Source organism: Erithacus rubecula (genome assembly GCF_903797595.1).
Source record: "Erithacus rubecula genome assembly, contig: scaffold_176_arrow_ctg1, whole genome shotgun sequence".
In the NCBI taxonomy this organism is placed as follows: domain Eukaryota; kingdom Metazoa; phylum Chordata; class Aves; order Passeriformes; family Muscicapidae; genus Erithacus; species Erithacus rubecula.
Window position 1 is genome coordinate 231,406 of NW_027636133.1, and position 19,840 is coordinate 251,245.

At 48.2% G+C, this 19,840-nt stretch overlaps 1 pseudogene across 1 annotated transcript; it reads right to left on the reverse strand.

Moving 5' to 3' along the window:
• Positions 1 to 6,159: 6,159 nt before the first annotated feature.
• LOC306815630 (leucine-rich repeat-containing protein 14 pseudogene) lies at positions 6,160 to 9,997 on the reverse strand (annotated as a pseudogene). The gene is made up of 5 exons (XR_013777875.1): positions 9,951 to 9,997; positions 9,664 to 9,779; positions 8,814 to 9,119; positions 8,134 to 8,733; positions 6,160 to 6,942 (listed from the first exon to the last, which is right to left on the reverse strand). The product of XR_013777875.1 is annotated as a leucine-rich repeat-containing protein 14 pseudogene (transcript).
• Between the last annotated feature and the right edge of the window lie 9,843 nt (positions 9,998 to 19,840).

A 19,840-nucleotide genomic window follows, 5' to 3' on the forward strand; every position in this document is an offset into this window, starting at 1 on the left:
CAAGGATGAGGCAAAACCCAACAGAATAAGGCCCAAAATACTAAAATTCAGTGGAAAACTGCTGGAATCAGGTGGTAAAACACTAAAATGAGGAGGAAACAACCCAGGATGAATGGAAACTCACTGACATGAGCAAAAATCCCAAAAAAGTGAGGCAGAAAAGCACCAGGATTTGGCAGGAAAACAGTAGCATGAGGGGTGGAAAAGCAACAGAATAAGGTCCAAAATACCAAAATGAGGTGGAAAAACAGCAGGATGTGAGGGAAAATACGGTGAGAAGGGAAAAAAAGCCTCAAAGTGAGGTGGAAATAGCAAAAATAAAAGGGCAAAAAAAAATGAAAGAGGGAAAGAAGAATGGGGGGGGGGGGGGGGGAAATCCTGAGATGAGGTGGAAAACAGAAAAATGAGTGGGAAGAAACTTTGATGAGGAGAAAAACACTGGGGAAGGTGGAAAAACACCAGGATGCCAAATCCACCAAAATGAGGTGGAAAAACAGTGGTAAAAAGTAAGAAGACCCCAGAATGAGGTGGACAAATACCAGGATTAGATGGAAAAACTCAAAAATGAGGTGGAAATGAAGAAAATCGTGGTGGATTCATAGATCGGAATAAGGATTGGGAAACATCCCCCAGCAAATCCCATCTGGGCACGATAGACTCAGGATCTGGGATAGGATGAGTTTCTTTCCAACAGGATCACAGCAGGGTAACAAGACCCCAAATCCAACTTTTTCCTCTCCAGTTCACTTTTCCCTGGCTTTCCCTCAATCCCTCCAGCAGGGATGAGGCAGAAAAGTACCAGGATTTGATGAAACATAATTAAATACTTGGATTAGGCAGCAAAATACTGGGATGAGGGGGAAAATAATGGGATGAGAGGGAAGCCATTGGGATAGTGAGGAAAAACCTCGAAACGAGGCAGAAGAGCTACAAAACCAGGGATAAATCTTGGGATGGGGTAGAAAAACATCAGGAGGAGGCGGAAAACTAACAAAACCAGGCAGTGTGGTGACTGAGACTGATAGCACTGTAGATTTAATTAGCAAATGCAATTTATCAAACAAGATGTCTTGGCAAGAGCTAACAGAGTGTCCTGGTTTAGGGCAAATTTGGGGAGCACCTCTGGAAGGAGCCCCCAGAAAAGAAACCCCCACAACTCCTCACCCCACCACTGGGTTCGGGAAGAATTTCCTCAGAGGAAAGTGGAAAAAACCTGTTTATTTCTCAACACAAGGAAAAAAAAATGAACAGCCCCAGATGACAAAACCCTCCCCCACCGCTCTGAGAGGATGACAAACTCAAAAAGTCTCTTCTGCAAGTGGTCGGCCAGTCATCGGTCTCTGGCGCTGGGGGTGACTGCTGCAGATCACAAAATGCAGACTCCCCGTGTTCCTTGGTGCCTCCCAGGTCCTGGTCCAGAACAGGTGAGGTGGTAATCAGGGAAAGGAAAGAAAAAAGAAAAAAACAGTCCAGGGAAAGAAAATGGATGCCAAGTTAAACTAACTAATAAGCAAAAGCAAGCAAGCAGCAAAAGCACGCGAGCAAGCAAGCAAGCCAGCAAAAGCATGCAAGCAAAAGCACGCAAGCCAGCGAGCCTAGTGAGCAAGCCTAGCCTCCCTAAGCCCGGACAACGGGAGAGGGGTGCCAGCTGATAACTAGACAAAACAAACCCTCACTCCCAGAGCCAGTCATGAAAGCACAGAACACGACACCAGGCATAAACAGAACACACGACTGGGGATACAAAGCACCAAAATGTCACCCCAGGACAGAGAGGAATATCCTGCCTTCCGGTTCCCACAGGGGGAAGGTGGGGGGGGTGAACCCTGGGGATCAGGAACCTGGGGGTCAGAACCAGGAAGAGGAAGCCATAAGCTCAGCCTCTCCTGTTATATATTCTGGTAGGAGTAATGGGACTAGGAGCTATCAGCCTTTCTCCTACCAAAACAAAAAAAAAAAAAATTTGCAAAACCCAAAGGGAGTGTGGCCAAGGCAGTGAGATCTTAAAGGAATGCTGATATTGACCCTAACATGCCATGAATTAGTCCAGCCAATCTCCAAGATCTCTTCCGATGTGTCCTAACCCACTCAGAGTTCGACCTGTGGGAAAGCACTTGGAAAAGATCTCTGAAGGGATTCCTAAGGGAAATTAAGCAAAGCACTCAGATGCAGATGGAAATCACATGAACATCTATAAGGCGAGGGGGAGCGGGCTAACCCCGAGGACCAAGCTTGGTTGTTATCCAAATTCATTCTAGATAAAATCTGTGGAGCTGCAGAAACAGTTTTTAACCTGTTGCCAACAGTTGAGACTAAGGGTAGTTATATTAATCTTAAACAGTTTGCCTCAGAGAGTTTTTTGCAGTTTGTTGACTGGCTTCATGCACAGATTGAGAGACAAGTAGGAGACCCAGTGGCACAGACAGAATTAATTAAGGAGATGGCTCCAAGGAATGCCAACGAAGCTTGCTGCAGGGTGAACCTAGGACTGCTTATCGATCCTCCACCTACTCTAGCAGGGATGATAGAAGCATTTGCCAAGAAAGCAGAGCTGTTCAGTGAACCATAGAAAAAGCTAGGACTGACAAACTCAAAAACTGTCACAACTGTAACACCAGGACTAAAGAGACAACAGATGTCACCAGAGCAGCTTCAACATGTCATCTGCTTTCAGTGTAAGAAGCCAGGACACTTCGCCAGAGGCTGTTCTCAAAGCCAGCAGCAGAAGAAGAAAAATCAAAAAGGAGAAGCAACCAACAAACAAAAAAACTAGGATCAGAGCACGGACCCGCCCCGCGCCATGATATAAATACAGCAGACTCAACAGTGGAGAAAGCCTCTCTCCTAACAAAAAGTGGGAGGAAGGGAAGCGGAGTGCAGGTCAGCAAAAAAATAAAAAGGAAAACTGTAGTGACAAAGTTTGGCAGTCTCACGGGCGTTTCAGGCTTGTGACTACCAAAGCTTTTCTTTTCAGGTCTACCCATTGGACAGCCACTGGAGTGAAACTGCCGGACGACACACAAGAAATGAAGATAAATCACACAGGGCTGGACAGCGAGTATTTTGTTACTGGGGACATCGCACACGCACCTCTGGAGATTGAGGTGGCTCCCATCACCATCCAGGGAGACATAACTCACCTCCTTCTCCTGGTGTGCTGCCCTTAGCCACCCTTCTATTTGGCCAAGGGGCAAATCCTCACCCAGGCCATTCCACCGGAGGTCCCAGTAGATGACAAAGCACCTGGCATCTACTGGGCAGAAGTGGTTAGCAAGGACAAACCCATTATGGGATGCAGCCTAACCTGTGGAACAGACCATCTCCACATGGAAGGGTTGCTTGACATAGGGGCAAATATGACCATCATACCTGAGAAGATGTGGCTTTCACATTAGGACTTGCAACCCATGGCTGGCAAAATGCAGGGTGTAGGAGGGGTCATATTGGCAAAAATCTCGAAGAGCAACGTACAAATTGAGGGGCCGGATGGAAAATCGGCCAGTGTCCATCCGTTTGGTACAGACTATAAGTGCCCCCTATAGGGGAGAGACCCCATGTCCCAGTGGGGCGTCCAATTAGTTATCCCTAAGACTTCCCAGTATTTTTAGAGGCAGCCACTGTAGAGTGCCCTACCCATAAGTTAATGTTTCTGGATGACATCCCAGTTTGGGTAGGACAATGGCCATTAAATAAGGCGAAACTTAAGACACTCGAGGAGCTCGTGAAGGAGCAATTGGCCAAAGGCCACATAGAAGAGGCAAGCAGCCCTTGGAATTCCCCGGTCTTCATAATAAAGAAGCCAGGGATGGATAAGTGGCGGCTCCAACATGGCCTCTGGGAAATGAACAAAGTAATTGAGGACATGGGGTCACTCCAACCTGGGATACCTTCCCCAACGATGCTCCCCCAAAACTGGCAATTGGCTGTCCTGGACATCAAGGACCGTTTTTTCTTCCAAATTCCCCTACACCCAGAAGATGCCCCATGGTTTGCCTTCTCGGTTCCTACTGTCAATTGAGAAGGCCAATGAAGCGCTACCACTGGAAAGTACTGCCGCAGGGAATGAAGTTCAGTGCTTCCATCTGCCAGTGGTACGTGGCCTCGTTGCTGTCCCCGGTGTGCGGCCAAAAAAGGGAAGTCGTCATCCTTCACTACATGGATGACACGCTTCTGTGTGCCCCAATGACTCTGTACTCCAACACACACTTGACCTAGTGATTAAAGTTTTAACCTCTGGTGGATTCCAACTGCAGGAGACCAAGTCCAGAGGTGCCACCTTGGAAATACCTGGGCTTGGAGATCACTGCACAGACCATTGCTCCACAGAAATTGGAAATCGATAGTGATCACAAAACCCTAGCAGATCTCCATGCCTTGTGTGGGTCTTTGAACTAGGTCAGGCCCTGGTTAGACCTCATCAATGAAGACCTAGACCCCCTCCTCAAATTATTGAAGGGGGAGAGAGAGCTGGTTCCTCCCAGAGAACTGACCCCAGAGACAAAAGCCGCAATCAAAAAAGCACAGAAGGCTTTGGTCGTGAGGGAGGCTTATAGTTACCAGCCCAAGCTGCCTTTGAAATTCATTGTCCTGGGAAAGCTGCCACACTTGCATGGTTTGACATTCCAATGGATTGAAGGGCAGAAAGATTCACACTCAGGCACCAGGAGAAGCAGTGGGATGACGGAAAATTTTGGAAAATGAGGCGGGAAAATATCAGGAACAGGTGGAAACACCCATGGGATGGGATGGAAAAATAGTGGGATGAAGGGGAAAAGTACCAGAATGAGGGGAAAAAAGGTTAAATGAGCAGGAAAAAAGTACACAGTGAGGTGGGAAAATATCGGGATGAGGGGGAAAACAACAAAGTGTGCTGGAAAACATCAAAATGAGGATGAAAAGAGAGAAATCAGATGTAAAACCAGCAAAAATGAGGCAAAAAACCAATAGAATAAGGTCCAAAACACTTCAATTCAGTGAAAAATCACTGGGATGAGGTGGTAAAATATGAACTAAAGGGAAAAAACTGCCAGGATGAAGGGAAAGGCACTGACACGAGGAAAAACCCCACAAAAGTGAGGCAGAAAAGCACCAGGACTTGGCAGGACAACACTGGGATGGGGGGGGAAATACCAAAATGAAAAAAGGTGGAAAAGCAATGGAATAAGGCCCAAAATACCCAAATGAGGTGAAAAAACATCAGGATGAGAGGGAAAATATTGGGAGAAGAGAAAAAAAAAATCCAAAACGAGGTGAAAACAACCAAAATGAAGGGGGAAAACACCGGAATGAGGGGCAAAAGAATGGGATGAGAGGAAATCCTGAGACGAGGGGGAAAACAGAAAATAAGGTGGAAAAACACTGGGATGGGGAGGGGAAACACACGGATGAGGGGGAAAAACACTGGGAAAAGGTGGAGAAACACTGGGATGAGGCAACAGGCTCCAAAATGAGATGGAAAAACAGCAATAAGAACTGAAAAACTGGAATGAGGTGGAAAACCACCAGGACTAGGTGGAAAACTCCAAAGTAAGGTTGATAGGAAGAAAATCATGGAGGATTCATAGATCGGGATAAGGATCAGGAAAGATCCTTCAGGAAATCCCATCTGGGCACGACAGACTCGGGATCTGGAATAGGATGAGTTTCTTTCCAACAGGATCAGAGCAGGATAACAAGACCCCAAATCCAACTTTTCCCTTCCCTAATTCATTCTTTCCTGGCTTTCCCTCAATCCGCCCAGCACGAATGAGGCAGAAAAAATAATGACACGAAGGGAAAAATACTGGGATGAGGCAGCAAAATCCTGAAATGAGGGGGAAAATATCAGGATGAGAGGAAACTATCAGGATGGGAAGGAAACGCGGCAGAAAAGCTACAAAACCAAGGAAACATCTTGGGATGGGGCGGAAAAACATTGGGGTGGAAAACAAACAAACCCAGGCCCTGTAGTGACTTAGATTGAAAGCAGTGTAGACTTAATTAGCAAATGCAGTTTGATAACCAAGATGTCTTGGCAAGAGCTAACAGAGCTTTGAAGATTACATGAAGATTGGATCAAGACTGTGACAGGAAAGACAATTTAACTAAGTAGAAATATAAGGAAATAGAAAGTTTATCTGTGTTAAGTTCAAACCAATAAAACATAGTTAGAAAATGAGCATAAGTAGCTCACAGTAAAATTGGGATTCTGAGCACGAGTCAGTAGTCCCTGTGTCTCTCTCAGTCATCAATAGAAAAGCACCAAAACAAAAGGAAAAATCCACTGGAATGTGCCAGAAAAGCACCAGGATAAGGCGGAAAATACCTGGAGTAAACGAAGGAGGCGACAGCGCTTTTTTATGATGGCTGTGAGATTTTCCCTCCTCCGAGGTTTTCCCAGATCACAAGAACAAGTAGTCCAGGGCTTTGTGTTTGGGATCGTCAGTCCAGACGAGGTCGGTTCTCCCAGAATTCACCAGTAGCTGGGAAATCTCCGCCCTGGCTGCCGACAAAAGCTCCTCATCCACATGCTCATCAAAGAAATCCAAATCGAATTCTGATGGGTCCAACGTGTGGCAATCCAGGGGGGTGGGATACACGACCAGCTGGAGATCCGGCAGCTCCAAGGTTTTCTGGAGCAGATCCTTGATCATAGCCTTGGACAGGTGATTGCGGTAGAGTCGCAGGAAGCGCAGGCGGGAGCAGCGCAGGAGCGTCGGGAGCAGCACGGCCAGGCCGGAATCGGCCATGTAGCATTCCATGAGATCCAGGTGCAGCAATGAGGATGAGGTTTTCTCCAGGAGCAGCCGGAGCGGCTCCAGGAGGCCTTGGGAGATGTCGTTGCCACTCAGATCCAACCTTTTGAGGGCCAGAGCGTGGATGCTTTGGGAGAGGAAGGTGAGGTCGACGGGAAGGAGGCCACAGAAGGGCAATTCCAAGCTTTCTAACGGAGCCTGCAGGTCACTGGTGGGAGGGAAAAGGGAGAGGTGAGGCCCAAGGGAGGATTAGTGGGAGCTGGAAATGTAAGAAGTCCTGAGGGAATTACGGGCAATGAGAGCTGGGATTGCTTCTGTGGAGTCATGGGATTGTGGGATGGGTGAGGTTGGGGAGGAGCTCCAAAAACATTGAGTTTGACCCCTGAAAATCCTGGGATATTGGAATGATGGGGTCATGGAATCATGAAATAATGGCATCACTGAGGCTGGGCAAAATCTCCAAGATTTGAGAATCCTGGGACTATTGGATCAATGAGCTCGGGAATTGTGGACCTACAGGACCTTGGGATCATAGAGTTTTGGAATTATGGGACCATGGAGTTATGGGATCACAGAGCCATTAACGCTGGAAAAAGTTTCAGGAACCTTTGAGAATCCTGGAATCAAGGAATTATGGGATCATGGAATCACAGAGTTCTGGGGTATTGGGATAATGGGATCATGGGAACCTGGAATCACTAAGGTTGGAAAATATCTCAAGGACCACCGAGCACAAATTTTGGGAATTCTGGAATCAAGAAATGGGATAATGGAATCATGGGACTATTAGGCTTATGATATCCGGGAATCATGGGGTCAATAAGATTGGAGAAGATCTCCAAGATCATGAAGTTCAGCCTTTGGGAATCCTGGAATTATGGGATGACAGAATCATTGAGTCATGAGCTATTGGGATCACAGAATCAGAGGGTCATGGGAACATCGGGATAATGAATTCCTAGAATCAATGGATCCTTCAGGCTGGAAAAGTCCCTCAAGACCCATTGAGCCCAAACTTTGGGAATCCTGGAAATAAGGAATTTTGGGATAATGAGTTTATGGGGTAATGGAAATGTTGAGTCACGAACTACTGGGATAAAAGAATCATGAGATCATGGGAATATTGGCATAACCGTGGAATCATGAGGTCACTAAGATTGGAAAAGACATCCAAGATCCTGAAGTTCAGCCTTTGGGAATCCTGGAATCACGGAAATCTGGGATCATGGATTTTTGGGACAATGGAGTCACAAACTGTTCAGATAACAGAATAATGGGAATATCGGGATAATGAAATCGTGGTATCACAGGATCATTCAGCTAGACCCCCAAGATCCTTGAGCCCAACCCTTGGAAATGCCCCCATAGGAGAGAAGGTGACGGTCCATGGGGAACTTGCCAGAGGATTTGGCTCAGATTCCCAGGGAGCTGGGGAGGTCCCCAGATGATCGCCCAGAGGCCGGGATGCATGGCCAATTCAGTCATCAGGTGCTGCCTGTCCATGTGCCAGAGCTTGAGGCCACGCAGCTCTGGGAAGCCTGAGAGGTGTGGCAGGATCAACAAGAGCCCAGGATCACCAAAGCCCAAAATGCACAGATCCACCCTCCGCAGACAGGATGGATCCAGAGATTCCAACAAAATCACAATCTCCAACGCTGAGATGAGCTTTGTTTGGAACTCGCGGCACTTGAGGCGCAGCAGGCCGGCGGCTCCGATCTGGAGCGCATCGCGCAGGATCCCATAGCACCCTATATCAACAACCAGGTCAGCGTGGACATCCACGCCCGGGTGCTGCGGAGCAGCCTCGGCCGTGGTGGCTCCAGAGCATCCTTTGTGCTGCTTGGATCCGCGCCTCTGGAATTCCTGCAGGTGCTTGGACACCTCCACACAAGCCTCAGCCAAACCCTGAGTTCTGGACCAGGAGGTCAACCCCTCAGCAGTGTCACTGGACACGGAATCACAGAGTCCGGTGATATCCAGCACACGCAGCTGGAACCCACTGGAAAAAAATAGGAAGAAACCTTCAAAATACCTGGAGATATTGGAGGCTGTGGCCATGCTGGAATTCCTAAAACCCACCTGGATTGGCGGCCGGGCTCTTCCAGGTGCTGTCGGAGCTGCTCCACCACAGCCTCGATGACGGCCTGGACGCAGCCAGTGCCGGGATGATCCCTGCGCATCTCCAGATGCCCCACAAGCTGCTGGAGGTTGAGCTCAGGGAATGGCCAAGCAGCCACCAAATCATGCAGGGCCAGAGGTCTTCCATCCAGGAATGCCACTTGGAAAAGGATGGGATAGAGACGGGTAGGAATGTCGGGAAGAGGGCGCTGGGCAACGATGCGGCGGGCACAGAGGAAACGGAGAGAATCCATGGATTCTGGGGCTCTGTAGGAATTAGGTGAAATTGGGGTGACCCCTGAGACAGAAAAATTGAGAATTAAGAATCAAGAAATGCTTTGACTAAAAGGGTGCTGGCAAAAGTGTGTTTTTACTGTAATTTACAGTGCTGACAAGAACAGAAGCACAGCAAGGCTACAAGGTGAGGTCAAGAGCTGGAGTGCACAGACAGGATGCAAGGAAAAAGGCACAAAACCCTGGAACCAGGAAAACTGATATCAACGTTCTGAAGATGACCAAAGGACAAAAAAGAGAGCATGGACAAGGAGGCAAGGTGTAAAGTTCATCTGAGAGGAAGAGTATTTATTTCATGTCAAAACCCTCAGGTGAACACCAGAGCGTACAAGGTGCAATGCTCAGCGGTGTAGAGGAGTGCAGCTAATTTTACTGTGTAGCAGAGACAGGCAATGAATGTGTATTTGGCGCATTGTGTAGACCCAGTCTGTAGAGAATAAAACCAGAGGTTGCCAAAGGTGTGCATGGTTCTGGAGGAGCTATCCCCCATGCACTTCAGTGCTCAATAAATACATACCTACTCTTATAATTTCTTTTATGGGTTTTTCCACGCTTCAGCCCCAGGATGCGAAAGCACCAGGGGAGAATTCCAGGAAAACTCCGAAAGCAAGGAAATCCCGAAGAAAAGGGAAGCTGTGGGAGAAGGTGGGGGCGGTATTGTCAGGGTACCCCAGAACTGCTTCTTAAAAAGGGGGTCCGGGAGTACCCCCACCCCACCAGGGCCACCCCAAAATCCCCCAAGGATCTCAAGCCACTCCGAGAATCTCGAAATTCCCACAGGGATCCCAAAATTATCCCACTCACCGCCCGCCCGCAGCCCCAACTCGGCCGCAGCCCGTACGGAACTTTCACTTTCGTGTTCGTGAGTTGTCGCAGCCACTCAGTGCGCGAGTCCCACCCTGGAGGCGAATTAATTCGATTTTACAGCTGCCTGTCATTGTTTTATTGAATTGTCATTGGCTCAATGGCGTCGCGGGCAAACGCTTTGTCATTTCGCATTTCCATTGGATCCTTTCTCTGTCAATCACTATTCCCTGCTTTCCTATTGGCTAACGCTCGGCCGGAGCCGGAGCTTCGCTCTGAGCTGACTCTGGGTTCCCCACCGACTCTCCGGTCCCTCATTGCAATCCAAGGTCTTCGATCCTGAACCCTGATCACGATCCCGGATCCCCGATCCCAGTTCCCGCCGCCATGGAGCGGCAGCAGGAGCTGAAGGTGCTGCTGAAGCGCTGGGAAGCGGAATTCCTGCGGGAACGGCGGAAAAATCCCAGCCAGGTGCTCCTGACGGGGCCGCGGCGGGGGATTTGTGAGGGGGGAAATCCCTGAGGGCAATCCCCGGAATTGGGGGATGCTGGTTTTCGGGACCCCGGGATGATTGTGGAGTGCTGGGGGCCTTTGGGGTGGTTTAGGGTTTTAAATCTCCCTGGAATGGGGAGATTTGGTTCACGGCGGTCCTGAGGATTTTGTGGTGTCCCTGAGAGTGGTTTTTTTTTTCTGTGCTTGTGTGCTTTTGGGGTGATTTTTTGGTCAGAGAAGAACTTTGGGTTAGTTTGGCGATCCCTGGAATGAGTGGGATTGACTTACGGCGACCCAGGATATTTTGGGGTTTCCTTGGGGTTGTTGTTGGTGTCCTTGAGGTGCTTTTGGGGTGCGTGAGGAGTTTTTGAGGCGATTTCAGGATGCTCGCAATGAGAGGGAATGTTTTGGGGGGGTACTGGGTGTTTTTGGGGTGTGCAAGGAGTGGTTTTTGTGGTGCTGGGGTGGTTTTGGTGATTTAGGGGTGTCCTGCAGTTGGGGGAATTATTTTAGGGAGTCCTGGGCTTTTCGGGGTGTCCTTAGGCTGGTTTTGGGGTCTTTGGGGTGGTTTAAGGAGTCCCTGGAATGGGTAGATTTGGTTTTAGAGGGGGTCCTGGACGTTTTTCGGGGTGTCCCTTCAATGGGAGAGCTCATTTTTGGGATTTCCTGAGGAGTTTTAGGGGGTCTGAGGGAGTCATTGGAGTTGTAGGGGATACCTGGAATGAGGGGAATGGGCTTAGGGGTGACTTTGGATTTTTTGGGCTCTCCTTGGGGTGGTTGAGTGGGTCCTTGAATTGTTTTTGCGGTACCAAAGGGGGTTTTATGGGGGATTTGGGGTTCCCTGCAATGAGGGAAGCTGGTTTGGGGAAGTACTGGGGATTTTGGGGTTGTTCTTGAGAGAGGTTTTTGGGTTACTGGGGGGTCTTTGGGGTGGTTTTGGGGTCTGAAGTGGTTGGTTTTGAGAGTTGCTGAAATGGGGCAGGTTTGAAATAAAGAAAAAACATTTTCCCATTTTATAAAGAAAACTGTAATAGGAATTTCAAACCCTGGGGCCATACAAAACGACTCACATCAGCTTTATTGCTGCCTCAGCTTGCCTCAGGTGAGGCATTAAAATTAATTCTACTGAGTGGGGAGTTGGCTGAATGAGGAAGTCAATGCTACTTCCATTGCAATTAGTGACAGGATGACAGATGTCAGTCCTGTCAGACATGAAATCTTTGAGAACAGAGCTGGCATCGATTTTCTTTTACTGGCACATGAGCCGTGGTTGTGAGGATTTAGAAAGATTGTGTTGTATAAACTTATCTGACCATTCAGTGTCCATCCACAACCAACTTCAAAACCTAAGAGAGTGAGCAAATACAATTAAAACAAACGATGCATCCTGGTTACAGGACTTGTTTGAAGGAGGGGGTTTTGCAGCTTGGCTAAAGGAGCTTTGCAAATTAGCTTTATATGCAGGGATTGTTATAGCGACAATGATAGGGATAGTGCTTGTGCACTTCATTGTGCATGGTGAATAATTAACAATAGCATCCAAGAAGTGTTTTGTGTTTGAGACAGAGAGGGAAATGCGGGAAATGGATTTATAGAGAGTTCTCAGGGACTGACAGAATGCTCACACTGTGTGCATCTGTGTGCAAACTTGGAGATAAGAAATGCTGACTTAGACATGCCATGGAGTAGGACAGATATTGTTGAGAGAGAAATGGAGCTAGAAAGAAGTTTCAAAGGATAGAATTGCAAATCAGAGTGGATACTTTGGAGAAATAGAATTATGAAAGATGCACTGCCATGGAACCCAGGAAGGGTGATTTCAGATGATTGACTGTGAGGCATTTGACAGCAGGATGTGACAAAAGCTGATAGGCCAAAAAACGCTTCCAGTTAACTGTAATCAGGAAATAGTTGGCTTCTGATTGTAATGGTGTGAATGATAATATCTGTCATGTGGCTGGACAGTGCCCAGGCAGAAACTGGGGACACTGATGGACAGCAGCTGGACATGAGCCAGCAGAGTGCCCTGGGGGCCAAGAAGGCCAATGGCCCCTGGATCAGGAATGGTGTGGCCAGCAGGAGCAGGGAGCTCATTCTTGCCCTGGACTCAGCACTGCTGAGGCCACACCTTGAGTGCTGTGTCCAGTTGTGGCCCCTCAGTTTAGGAAGGACGTTGAGACGCTCGAGCGCGTCCAGAGGAGGCAACGAGGCTGGTGAGGGGCTGGAACACAAACCCTGTGAGGAACGGCTGAGGGAGCTGGGCTTGTTGAGCCTGGAGAAAAGGAGACTCAGGGGTGACCTTCTCACTCTCTACAGCTCCCTGAAAGGTGGCTGTGCTCAGGTGGGGTTGGTCTCTTTCTCCAGGCAGCAGCTAAGGGAAGCAGAGGACACAGTCTCAACTTGTGTCAAGAGAAATTAGGTTAGGAATAGGAAAAACTTTTCCACGGAAAGTGATCAAGTACTGGAATGGTCTGCCTGGGGAGGTGGTGGTGTTGCCATCCCTGGATATGTTTAGAAAACGTCTGGATGTGGCACTCAGTGGCAGGGTTTTGTTAAGGTACGAGGGAAGGGGTTGGACTAAATGATCTTGAAAGTTTCTTCCAATCCAGTGATTGTGTGAAAACACCCTCAAATCCCAAAAAACCCAAAATTTCAAAAAAGCCAAAGCCCCCAAAAACCTCTAATCCCGTCAAAAACAAACCCCCACCAACAATCCCAAATCCATATTCAACTGGCATAAAAAACCATAAAAAATAGAAATCCCAAAATTCCAAAAATCCTCAAATCCTGAAAAAATCCCAACTCCCACACGCCCCATGCCCTGAAACCCCAAATCCCAAAAGCACACCAAATCCCCCATATCCCTAAATCCTCAATTCAGGCCATTTTTTCTCTTCCAGGATGATCTCGAGGTGAGTCCGCAGGAAACCTACAGTGACTTTTGGGGGAAATGTAGGGATTTTTGAATCTTCAAAACCTCCATAACAAATATAAAGCCATCCATATCCCCTGACCTGTCCATTGTGATCCAGGTAATAAAAACACTCTCGTGTTCCAGGCCCCGGCCGATGTCCCTGCAGGTACCAGGGTCCCCACCCTGATGGCGACAGCCACCGGCGACCCCCGGCACGGCCGGGCCACCTCCCTGTCGCGACAGGCGACAGCGACAGCAGCGCCACCGGCGCCACCCGGATGTGGCCAATGGGGAGCGGAATGTGTGCGCACCTCGGGTTGCTGCGGGGGGAAAAGGGTCTGGGGGGAAGGAGAAGACGAAGGAGAGGGGCTGGAAGTCGGCTGTCCCACCACTATAGGGGCACCTACTGATCTCCAGGCCTATAGATCCCCTCAGATTGCCTTATAGACCCCCCAGGTTCCCTATACAGTCTCAGAGTCCTACAGAGCTTCAATAACCCTGTAAAACTCCCCTGTGGGCGGCTCTTGGTGCTGTGTGCCCTCATAGATCCCCTATAGATGCCCGCCCTCCGCCCTCTCAGTTTCCCACCATTTTCTCTCTAGGGCCCCAGAGGCACTGGGAGAAGCAGCGAGATGAGAGAAAAGGTTGGGAATGAGCTGGAAAAATACCAGGATGAGGGAAAAAAGCACCAGGATCTGCTACAAAAAACACATGGGAAAGGGTGAAAAAATATTGGGATGAGGGAAATGTACCACGATGAGGGGAAAAAAAAATGTAAATGTGGCGGGGAAAAAAAAGCAAACAAAGTGAGGTGAGAAAATATGGGTGTTATAAAATGAGGGGGGGAAAAACACCAAAGTGAGGTGGAAAACATTCATGAGGATGAAAAAAGAGAAATGAGGTGGAAAAAGCACCAAAGGTGAGGGAAAAAAATCAACAGAATAAGGCCCAAAATACTAAACTTCAGTGGAAAACCACTGGAATGAGGTGATAAAAAAGACCAAAGTGAGGGGAAAAATCCAGGATGAAGGGGGAAAGCCATGACATGGAAAAAACCCATGAAAGTGAGGGGGAAAGCACCAGGACTTGGCAGAAAAAAACACTGGGATGAGGAGGAAAATACAAAAATGAAAAAAGGGGGGAAAGCAACGGAAGAGAGGATCAAATACCAAAATTAAAAGAAAAAAAACACCAGGAAAGAGGAAATATTGGGAGAAGGGGGGGAAAAAAGAAAAAAAAAAAAGAAATTAGATAGAAAAGCAACAAAAATGAGGTAATGAAGGGAAATGGAAAATGAAATGGGGAGGAAATCCTGACATGAGGTGGAAAACAGAAATCAGAGAAATAGAAAAGGGAAAAATGAGGTGGAAAAACACTGGGAAAAGTTGGAAAAGCACCAGGATGCCAAACCTGCCAAAGTGAGGCAAAAAAAAACAGTGGTAAAAAGTGAAAAGACCCCAGAATAAGGCGGGACAACTACTAGGATTAGATGGAAAAACTCAAAATGAGGTGGAAATGAAGGAAATCATGGAGGATTCATGGATTGGGATAAGGGGGAAAGATCCCCCAGCAAATCCCATCCAGGCACCACCGCTCAGGATTCGCAGTAGAATGAGTTTATTCCCAATGGGATCTCAGCAGGATCACAAGACCGCAAATCCAACTTTCCCTCCCCCAATTCACTCTTTCCAGCTTTTCCTCAATCCCTCCAGCACGGATGTGGCAGAGAAAAATACCAAGATGGGCTGAAAAACTAATGAAATGGAGGAAAAAATACTGGGATGAGCAGCAAAATACTGGGATGGGGGGGGGAAAATATCATGATGAGAGGAAAAACTCTCGGGATGGGGAGGAAAAAAACCTCAAAACCTGGCAGAAGAAAAGAACAAAACCAGGGCAACATCTTGGTATAGTCGAGAAAAATAACAGGATGAGGTAGAAAACAAACGAAACCAGGCAGTGTGGTGACTGAGACTGATAGCACTGTAGATTTAATTAGCAAATGCAGTTGTTAACCAAGATGTCTTGGCAAGAGCTAACAGAGCTTTTAATTACAAGATGATCGGATCAAGACTGGCGACAGGAAAGAGAATTTAACTAAATAGAAATGTAAAGAAATGTGAAGTTTATCTGTGTGAAGTTTACCCAAAAATGTAGTAAAAAATTACGGCTTTCCTGAAAATGGCATATGAGCCTATGTAGCTCACAGTAAAATTGGATTCTGAGCACAACTCAGTAGTCCATGGTCTCTCAATCGTCATAGAAAAGCACCAATATGAAAGGAAAAAATCCACTGGAATGAGGCACCAGGATAAGGTGGAAACACGTGGATTCGGGAAAGAGGCAGCAGCGCTTTTTCACAAATGGAGGCTTCGAGCTTTTACTTAATCACAAGGAGAAGTAGTCTGGGGCTCGTGGCTGTAGGGTTTGTCAGTCCAGATGAGGTCACCTCCCAGAATCCACCAGCAGCTGGGAAATCTCCGCCTCAGCTGCCGACAAAAGCTCCTCATCCACAGACTCATCAAATAAATCCCAATCAAATTCTGGCCAGCCCACATGTAGCAATCCAGGGGGAGGGGATACAGGAACAAGTCAAGATGCAGGAACTCCAAGGTTTTCTGTAGTAGATTCTTGATTGTGGCCATGGACAGGGGATTGTCACGGGTCCCAGGAAGCGCAGGCGGGAGCAGCGCAGGAGCGTGGAGCAGCGCCTCCAGGTGGGAATCGGCCATGTCACAATCCGTGAGATCCAGGTGCAGCAGCGAGGCCGAGGTTTTCTCCAGGAGCAGCTGGAGCGGCTCCAGGAGGCCTTGGGAGATGTCGTGCCACTCAGATCCAACCTTTTGAGAGCTGGAGCGTGGAAGCTTTGGGAGAGGAAGGCGAGGTCGGGGGGAAGGGGGAGCAGTAGCTCAAAATCCAAGCTTTCCAATGGAGCTGGAGTCACTGGCAGGAGGGAAAAGGGAGAGGTGAGGACCAAGGGAGGATTGGTGGGTGCTGGAAATGTCGGGATTCCTGGGGGAAAAAGGGGAGGGAATGAGAGCTGGGATTGCATCCAGGAGTCGTGGCATTGTGACATGGGTGAGATTGGGAAGGCGCCAAGAACATCGAGTTGACACCTGAGAATCCTGGGATTTGGAATGTGGTCATGGAATCATGGAATCAATGGAATTCCTGAGGTTGTGCAAAATCTCTGAGATCGTGACGTTCAGGCTTTGACAGTCCTGGGATTATGGATCATGGAGCCTGAGAAATCTGGAATTGTTGAGTTACAGCGCTTAGAATCACAGAGGTTTAGAATAACGGGAAATTGGATATTGGATAAGGGAGTCATGGAATTATGGAATCATGGAATTACAACGTGGAACCATTAAAGTTTGGAAGAGGTTTCAGGATCATCAAGTCCTACTTTTGGTAATACTGGAATGAAGGATTATGGGATCATGGAATCATGGAGTTCTGGACTATTGGAATAATGATATTGGGGGAACCTGGGTTACTAAGGTTAGAAAAGATCTCAGGGACCATCAAGCCCAAAATGCGAGAATTTGGAATCAAGGATTAGTATAATGGAATCATGGGATTATTAAGATAATGAAATCCTGAAATCATGGGATCACTAAGGTTGGAGAAGACCTCTGAGATACTGAAGTTCAGCCTTTGAGAGTCACAGAATTGCGGGATCATGGACTATGGGACAATGGAGTCAAAAACTATTGGAATAACGGAATCGTGGGAATGTTGGGATAATGAAATCCTGGAAACATGAGATCACTCAGGTTAGAAAAGACCCCAAGATCTCCAAGCCCAACCCCTGGGAATCCCTTGGAGCGTGAAGGTCCCACTCTGGGGAAACTCACCAGGAATTTGGTGCAGATTCCCAGAGAGCCAGGAAAATTCCAGGTTGAGTTCTGGAGGCGGCAGCATTCCCAGCTGCCAGGCCACACAGCGGATTGTCATTGCTGATTCCGGCGTCAGGTGCCGCACGTCCACGTTTCTGCACTGGAACTTGAGGCTGCGCAGCCGGGAGGCACAAGAGGTGTGGCAGGATCATCGAGAGCCGGTCAATCCAAAATCATTCAGCACAGTTCCACCCTCCGCAGACAGGATGGATCCAGATATTCCAACAAAAGTCACTATATCGGATACGAACATGCAGTATGAGTAGAGTTCGCGGCACTTGAGACGCAGCAGGCGGCGGCTCCAGTTGGAGCGGTCACGCAGGATCCCAAAGGACCATGTAGTGACGCGCAGGGGTGTAGATGTCCACACCTGGGACACTGCAGAGCTGCTGTGGCCGTGTAATCTCCGGTGCAGGCTTCATGGTGCTTGGATCTGGCTCTGGAATTCTGCTGGTGCTTGAACACCTCGTGCAAGCCTTGGCCAATCCTCGCTGAAGGACAGAGGTCCATTGCGGTGAGAATTGGCAGGACTCGCAATGCGGAGTCTGGTCATGTCCAGCAGCGCAGGCTGAGGAAAACAGGAATAACCCATCAGGAAAAACCCACAAGGGCGGATGGAAGAAGGAGGAATGGAGGTTGTGGCCATGCTGGAATTCCCAGAACCCACCTGAAATCGCAGCCAGGCTCTTCCAGCTCCCGCGGAGCTGCGCCACCACGCCCTGGATGACAGCCTGGAAATTTGATGCTGATCATAATGTGCATCTCTGGGCACCCCAGGAGCCGTGGAAGCGGAGCTCGGGAAAGGCCAAGTGGCCACCAAATCCTGCAGGACCCCAAGTCTTCCATCCAGGAATGCCACTTGGAAAGGACGGGATAGAGATGGGCAGGAAGGGCGGGAAGAGGGCGTGGGCACAACACGGCGGGCGCAGAGTAAAGCCAGGGAATCCATGGATTCTGGGGGATCTGTGGGAACTAGGTGAAATTGGGGGGGGAGCCCTGAGACAGAAAATTGAGAATTAAGAATCAAGCATCAAGAAATGCTTTGACTAAAAACTGGGCTGACAGAACTGTGTGTTTACTGTAATTTACAGCGCTGACAAGAACAGAGCACAGCAAGGCTACAAGGTGAGGTCAAGAGCTGGAGTGCACAGACAGGATGCAGGACAAAGGCACCACAGGATAAGGGAGTCCTCAGACCCCGAAACCAGGAAAACTGGAATCGAAGTCCAGATGATGACCAAAGGAAGAAAAAGAGAGCATGAGCAAAGAGGCAAAGTGAAAATTCCATCTAAGAAGAATACTGTGAAAAACACGGTTCACTGTTTTGGGAGAATTAAAAGGTTTAATAAAAAAAGACAATAGGAGACATAATAAAGCAAAGGGTTTTAAAACAGGCATGTGCTTGGCGTGCTGCCAAGAGCACACCGCTGCTGCTTTGGGAACACCCCTTTAAATATGTTTTACAACCCATCCCTTTGTTGCATATTTATAGACCCTCATGCATAGTCAACTATTTCTGGGAACTGTTTAGCATGGCCATTCCTTGGGTCCCCCTTTTTAGAGCATGTTGTTTCTTGGCTTGTGGTTTTATTCTTCCCATCCCTTTTAATTTTGGTGGTGGTCCAGCCGGTAAATGTTTAATTGTCTTGCCAGCTGCAGGGGTCCCCATCACATGTTCACAGGGTGTTATCTTTGACTAAGCATACGATCTCTAAAAAATAGTACTAGTTTAAGCATACTATCTCTAAAAAACTTATGTGTAACTTTTACTATTAACCAAGATTATATCCATATAGAAATGCTATTTTACATTATACATATAGCATTTATCCAAATACTTGCAAAGAGCCAACAACATATCATGGATATAGAGCAATTCTATTTAATTCATTCCAAACACCCCCATATGAACACCAGAGCGAACAAAAAGGAACAATGCACAGAAAGAAAGAGACGTGGAGTTAATTTTAATGTGAAGCACAGACAGGCAATGAATGTGTATTAGGCGTATTGTGTAGTCCCAGTTTGTAGAGAAGAAAAGGAGAGGCGCAGGTTGCCAAAGGTGTGCATGGTTTTGGAGGAGCCATCCCCCATGCACCTCAACACTGAATAAACACATACCTACTCTTACAAGTATTTTGTGGATTACAGGGAATTTTCCGAGCTTCAGGATGCAGAACCACCAGGGTGAATTCCCGGGAATCTCCGAATCCAGGGATATCCCGAAGAAAAGGGAAGCTGTGGGAGAAGGTCTGGGGCAGTGTTATGAGGGTGCCCCCGGAGCTGCTCCCTAAAAAGAGTGCCCTAGTACCCCTACCTCACCAGGGCCACCCCCAAATTCCCCAAGGACACCAAACCCATCCGAGAATCTAGAAATTCCCACAGGGATCCCAAAATTATCCCAAAGTCCCCTGAGCCGGCCCTGCCGCCCCCCCAAGGCGGCTCCCCACACTCACCGCCCGCCCGCAGCCCCAGCTCGCCCCAGCCCGTGCGGAACCTTCACTTTCGTTTCTTGCGCTTTGTCGCAACCACTCAGTGCGCGAGACCCGCCCTGGAGGCGAATTAATTCGATCTTACAGCTGTCA